This window comes from Larus michahellis, chromosome 1 (genome assembly GCF_964199755.1).
Source record: "Larus michahellis chromosome 1, bLarMic1.1, whole genome shotgun sequence".
In the NCBI taxonomy this organism is placed as follows: Eukaryota; Metazoa; Chordata; class Aves; order Charadriiformes; family Laridae; genus Larus; species Larus michahellis.
The window spans coordinates 198,364,345-198,370,999 of record NC_133896.1 but is presented as its reverse complement, the minus strand read 5'-3'; the positions used below and the strand labels follow the sequence as shown (position 1 = coordinate 198,370,999).

Sequence of the window (6,655 nt, the reverse complement as noted above, 5' to 3'; positions counted from 1 at the left end):
CACCAACGCAGTGGTGTGAGCAGTATGAAGCATAGCAACCAATGGGCACTGCTTTCTGAAGATTTGGCATCTAAATTGTATTGTTCAGAGCATCCCTACTGTGGGGAATATCCACTTTAAACAAAACGCACAGCCTCTCGGGTAAGGCAAATAAACTTCATTTGATAAATTTGCATGCTTTCTGATAAAAGCCTCAGCTCTTGGGAAATTCTAATGTGATTCTTCACAGCTCTGCCCATGTATCAGCATAGTTTAACACACAGTGTAGCATGGATCCAAATCCCAGAGTAACCAAGGGGGTGATGCTTTATCTTCCTGACACTCTGAATAAGACTCTTAATCCAAAAGTAACTTTTTAATCTGTATACAAGGATGTCCTTTTTCTGTGATTTTTTTCTTCACACCTATTAATAGATCTCTGTGCTTATAAAACATGAATTAAAATGTAGCACGCTTTGCTTTTGATGTTAATGTGAATTCCTCAAAACTTGTAATTGTGAATATTTGCTTTGATTGCTGGGAAACTACCATTACTGTCTGATGTTGATTAAGTGTTGTTTGGATTTAGAAAAACACAAAACTAAGACTGAAACTAAATAACGTAAAGGTGGAGAAGGTAAGTTAAAAGTTATGGTACCAGGGTTATTTTAAGCTTAGTTCTATTCACTTAGATGTACAGATGTTTTCATCCTTTCACTTAAATAACTGGATTGTCCTACTGGAAAATGTGGAGATTTTAGGAAAAAGAACACTTAAACTTTATTTACTTTATATTTAATAAACTTAGCACAGCAAGGTAAGTGTACCATAAATGCTTTAAGATACAAAATTATGGAGTTCAGGAATATTCAAATAATACTAAACCTTAAGTGTTCATGAATCTCAAATACTTTGACTTGAGTGATTATGTGTTTATAATTCCCTCATAATCTCCACACCCCCCCCCCCCCCAGCTTAGACACAAGAACTGTTTAAAATAAGAAAATCAGACAATAGGGTTATGGCACAAAACAAATTTAATGTAGGTGACCAGCTGCACATCACTAATTGGAAGGAGTGAAGAGTTGAACAGTTTTTAGTTAGATTGCATAAACTCTCTGGTGCCTAAGTGCAATTAATGAAATAAATGCACTTGTAAAAGCAAAAAGATTGCAAAGCAAGGAGGCAGCCTGGATTTAAAAAAAATAAATCAGTCGGGTTTGACTGGTTTGTGTATATAAAATCAAAAGAACTGAATGTTATTTTTAAGTAGAGAAATGAAATGGATATAAATGAAAATTGGGGATGGGGAGAATGGAGAAAAGAAGCTAAGTTATTACTACTTGATCTGATAGCAAACCATCTGGCAATATGCTGCCAAATCATTATGTATCATTTATATGACTCAGTCCTAATTAGATGTGCACGGATTATGCAGACTCCTTGTGCTTTCAACACTGGTAGAATGTTTTAAAAATAACACTTGCAGTGTTAGTATGACACGTACTTGTTATGAATTTCTGACAGTAATCCAAGCCATTTATTCACTAGAAAATATCCCAAGCACTTCAAAGACTGTTCAAATTTTGACTTATGGGAAAAAAAAAGAAAAAAAAAGATATAATATCAGTATCTTCTGTACAGACACCAAGAAATTAATTTCTTTCTCTTTTTCACTAACTTACTGAAAATATACTGGCTAAGCAGTTAGGCCTGAACAGTATGAAAAGATAACTAGATAGAGATACATATAGACACTACAGCTTACAGAAAACATGCTTTGAAAGAGAACGTAATAAAACATCTTTTCGAAGTGAGTGTGCATGGTACTGTGCCTATGCATACACAAATCCAATACATGTATATTTTTTTCTAAAAAGAAACATAGGTGTGTTATTTCTCTGCTTGCTTTGTCACAAAGCAAACAATTGCCACAAATGGAGTACTATAAAAGTTTCCTTGGAGTGTTCATAGCATGTCCATAGCTATACTTAAAATAAATTAGCTATTATATGACTATCTTAATCATGCTGTCGCAGAAATCTGTTAATAAAATATATTTAGAGAATTTAAAACTTCAAACCGTCTTCATATGAAAGCTACAAAAATCTGTTGGATAGAATATCAAATATTGAAATTTACTCAACAGGCTGACTAATTACTCTAAAAGGTCAGATTGCTCCCTTGTCCTCCAGAAATGTCTCAAAGGTGGTACATGCAAAGCTATGGAAACAATTCTTTTGAAGAAAAAAAAAATTGAATATGCTCAACTAATAAATACTATGTGTATTGTGGAAATTAAGGGCCTATGAAGGGAGCTGTTTATTAGTTAGATGACCGTAAGATTCAGTTATGAATATGGTGAAAATAAGGCAGCACAAACCCATAGTTGTATATAGGACTAGCAGGCAAGATGAAAAACTATCAGAACATTCTACTACAGGGATATAGATCTTAACGCAAGACTGCTTTTTGTCATGTGGATGCTTGTGTAAACGTAAGTGTGACTTGCTGTGTGTAATTTCTTGTATTTACATTTATAGATGATTTGGAAGAATTGAAGATAGCTCAAAGAGCAGGCAGCATGTTTTATAGTGTAGAAAGCATGTTCTGCAAAGTGGTATAAATAATCAATTGTTTAGATTTACTTACAGACTTAGAATTTCTTATACAAGAAAGAGGTATATGCTTATCAGAGTAATTTTTTATTTTGGACATAGTAATGTAATGTTCCTCTAGTAGAAGGATGAGAGCAAAATTCAAAGTAAAAGTGAGATGTACGCTTTTAACAGTGACTGTCATTAATGATCTGTTAAACTTTTCCAATATGATAAACTTGTTTGAATTCTTTATAGTTATGGATGACTGCCTTTCTAAAAAGTTACTGTCCTTTGAACACAGGCTAAATTCAAGGCTCTGTGATTGCCACACAAGAGATTTGATTTTAGTACTGTCATAGTAAAGTCCACGCACTGCTTGGAACATGCTGAAGACTGATCCCTATGAGGAGCCCCAAAAGTGAGAAACTAAAATAATGACAACCTTAGGAAAATGCTGGTAAATGTGTTTTGACAGCTTCTCTGAATTTACCTGAGCTGTGCTAATGTCCATTTTACAGAGAATTCAAGCTGAAACAAAAGAAATATGAAATATTTGCCTGTTTTGAAATTCACCACATCTGTTAATCTTGTGTCTGAGCCAAGCCTTTGCATACAGGTATGATTACAGGTAAGCATTACATACAGTTTGTTGGGTTTGGGTTTTTTTGCTTGCTCTTGGAGCAATAAAGAAAAACAAGCTTATATATAATTTCTGGACATTGGGTGGCACCATTGCCTCATGTAAACCACCATGTAGATGCCTTCTAGCTTAAGTTTTACAGTGTTGGCTCAGCTCCTTTTTTTCCTGTAACATAACTATATTAGGTAAGCCAAAAAGCAGAACTACTAGCCTTCTCTCTTTTCTTTTTTTAGCTTGATTTTAAGTAATCATCTTTAAATGGTAATGCATTTTTGACCAAGAACTGATGTTGCTTAGTTTAAGGAACTGTTGATGGATTTCAAGTACTGATCTACAGATCTTCTGTGAAGCTTTTGACTGAAATAGAAAGATACTCTTTACAGCCAATCTGTTTTTCTGTGCCCCAGCCCGCAGGGAACCTGTGCACTGATGTATAAAGTCTTTTATTGTCTTTAATAAAACTTCAGTTTAAAATGCATTGGTGATGTGGCTGACATATTGGATACTGTTATATGTTTCTGCAAGTGCAAAATCTCCTCTAAGTTTATGTGCTCGTTTCAGCTGGGGCAGAATTAATTTTTTTTCTAGTGGTTGCTGTGTTTCAGATTTGGTATGAAAGGAATGTCAACAATACATATTGTTTTAGTTGTTGCTAGGCGATGTTTATGCTTTTCAAGGACTCTGTGCTCCTTCTCAACTTCTATGGGAAGCTGAAAAGGAGCACAGAGAGAACAATGAAATGGCCAATGGAATATTCTGTACCATAGACATCATACTCAGTATATAAATGGGGGTTGGCTGGGGTGGGCGGAATACAGGATCTCACTGCTCAGGACGGTGCCAATTCATGGAGCGATGAGAGTGACTTGTGTTGTTATTGTTTTCCTTTTCTGATATTGTTTTATTAAACTGTCTTTATCTCAACCCACGAGTTTTGGATTTTTTTCTTTCCTTTTCTCCCTCTGTTCCCTACCCTTCTTGGGAGGGGAAGGGGAGGTGTGAGCAAACGGCTGCATGGTCCTAGCTGCTGGCTGGGGTTAAACATGACAGTTTACTTTTAAGATGTATTTGTCTTTTTAATTGGATGTTAATCTCCTTGCTGGCAGGTACAAACTTTGTTCCAGATCAGGAGAAATTTGTATGTATGCCACTTTCAAATTTAATATATTACTGGTATAAAAAGATATGACAAGCTACTGGTATAATTTCTTTTTTTCTGAGGTTCATTGAATTTATTGTACAGAGCAAAATACTCAAATAGTAGACAATAGTAAGCAACTAATAGCGTTTTTCAATTAGATTAATGAAACTGTCAGAGACTGCACTTTGAAAATTGACTGACCAGTTATATAGTGTTTACTACTGTGGAACTCAATAAGAGTAAAAAGGAATACAGTATTTGTGTTAATTTTTAGTTTATGTCTGTATTTGAGGCAAAAGTGCAGAATTTAGTTTTGCAGTAGTTTCAGAAAGTCTCATAGCAGAGCAACGTTGGAGTCATGCAGATCAGCGTTAGCACTGACTTACATGAGGGAAAACATTCTGATGAAAGCTGAAAGAATTCTTTGGATTAAAAAAACCCCAAGCATTTGCATGTATGTTGGCTGTTCAACCTAAAGATACTACAATTTTAGCATAAATAGAAATCTTCATTAAAGTATTTCTTATTCTTTGATAATGTTGCCAGCCAGTTATCAGAAACAATAACAAATCACGTATCAGTAGTATCTGCTATAAACTGTGTATGAACCTGCAGCCTGCAGAAGTTTGCACTGCTAAGCCTTATAAGGAACACGTTTGCTAAAATCTGAACCAACTACAACATTCAAGAACAGATTATTAAAATAAATTTCTTGGTTTATCCATTTGTAATGCATAATCTGACCAGCTCTGTCTGTTCATACTGCTCTGGAACTGGTGACAGGGCAGTTCTGCAAGTTCAGGATGTTTCATTCTTCAAACATTTAGAGCCTGACAAGTAAACTTGGAGTAACAGAAAATACAGTTTCAGAGTTGAAAAATGGGACAGAAGCTTTAAATATACACTACAAGAACTGATGAGGATCAGTGATATAACATTAGAAGAATCCTACCTTTTTATTCTTTTTAGTGGGAAAAGAAATTGAAAAGAAACATACTATTTCTCAAATACTGAAAAACTAGGTAAGGACTTTTTCTAAGCCCAGAAAGGACATGATCAGAAGTAATGTTATAAAATTAAAACAAGGAGGGTTTAAATCGGACATCAGAAAGAGGCATTCTAATCATGAGAAGTAAATACTGAGGTAGACTTTTGCATAACAGCTTCTAATCATGAGAAGTAAATACTGAGGTACACTTTTGCATAGCAGCTTCTAATGATGGAGCTTTCAAACAATCGTCAAAATGGTTTAGACCCAGTTAACTGTGCCTTCTGTCTGGAACTGGGAGGGAGGAGACAGAGGAGGACTATGGACTGTGGTTGAAAAAGTGATGTGCTATATTGTATTTTTCTTTTCTTTTTGTAGGGGCAACTCACCTGATACTGTACCTTTTGGCTACCACAGGGTTTGGAGCTCAGCGTCAGCCAGGAACTGGGAGTTGATGCCTTGCACAACGGAAAGATGCTTTTGATTTCTGGTGTCTCCATGCTTTAAGAGGCAGCATGGGTCCCACCGTGAGCAGATATGAATGAAATGACCTCTTGAGGTTTCTTCTAAATCCTGTCTGATCCCACACCATGATTTTAATATTGTACATTCTGTAGTAGATTAATCTGCTGGAAACAATAACTTGTCTTTCAAACTTGTTATTCAGACCAAGATCTCTGAACTGTTACAGTGAATTTACTGCCAAATAATGGTGATGAAAAGACAAAATTGTTACTGATTTAGAGAAGATGGTTACCAACTGTTGTGGGTTGACCCTGGCCAACAGCTGAGCACCCGCACAGCTGCTTGCTCACTCCCTCCCCTCCCCCAGGACAACAGTGCATAAGGGAAGAGCAAAAGCAAGAAAATTTGTGGGTTGAGATAAAGACAATTTAGTAAGTGAAGGAAATAGAGGGGGCAAGACTCAAGTGATGCTCACCACCTCTCAAAGTAGAGCAATGTCCAGCCAGTCTCCGAGCAACGGCCACTTTGGAAGTAAAACTCCCCACCTTCTTCTAACCCAGCTTTTATTGCTGAGCATAACTTTATATGGTATGGAATATGAAGGATACCACCATCTGGGCTGCTACGAAGAAAGTTAACTCCATCCTGGCCAGACTCAGCACACCAATTCTTTATAGCTGTTTAGGTAAAATTCGACCATCTACACAAAGCTTCAGTTACTGAGGTTTACTCATCGTATCATGTATCTCATAGGCGTTTTCTCAGAATTGGTGGTAGTTTCCGTAGAGATATGTAAAGGTTTGTTATTCACAGAATCACAGAATCTTCATGGTTGGAAAGGA

General features: G+C 36.1%; 1 long non-coding RNA gene across 2 annotated transcripts; it reads left to right on the top strand.

Annotated features, from left to right (window-relative positions):
* LOC141735418 (uncharacterized) lies at positions 1–5,810 on the top strand. Of its 2 annotated transcripts, XR_012584712.1 has the most exons (4): positions 5–141; positions 2,881–2,997; positions 3,098–3,207; positions 5,727–5,810. It is a non-coding gene; the product is annotated as an uncharacterized LOC141735418 (long non-coding RNA). The 2 variants fall into 2 exon arrangements; XR_012584713.1 differs by lacking the exon at positions 2,881–2,997 and having other exon boundaries at positions 1–141.
* Positions 5,811–6,655: the final 845 nt, after the last annotated feature.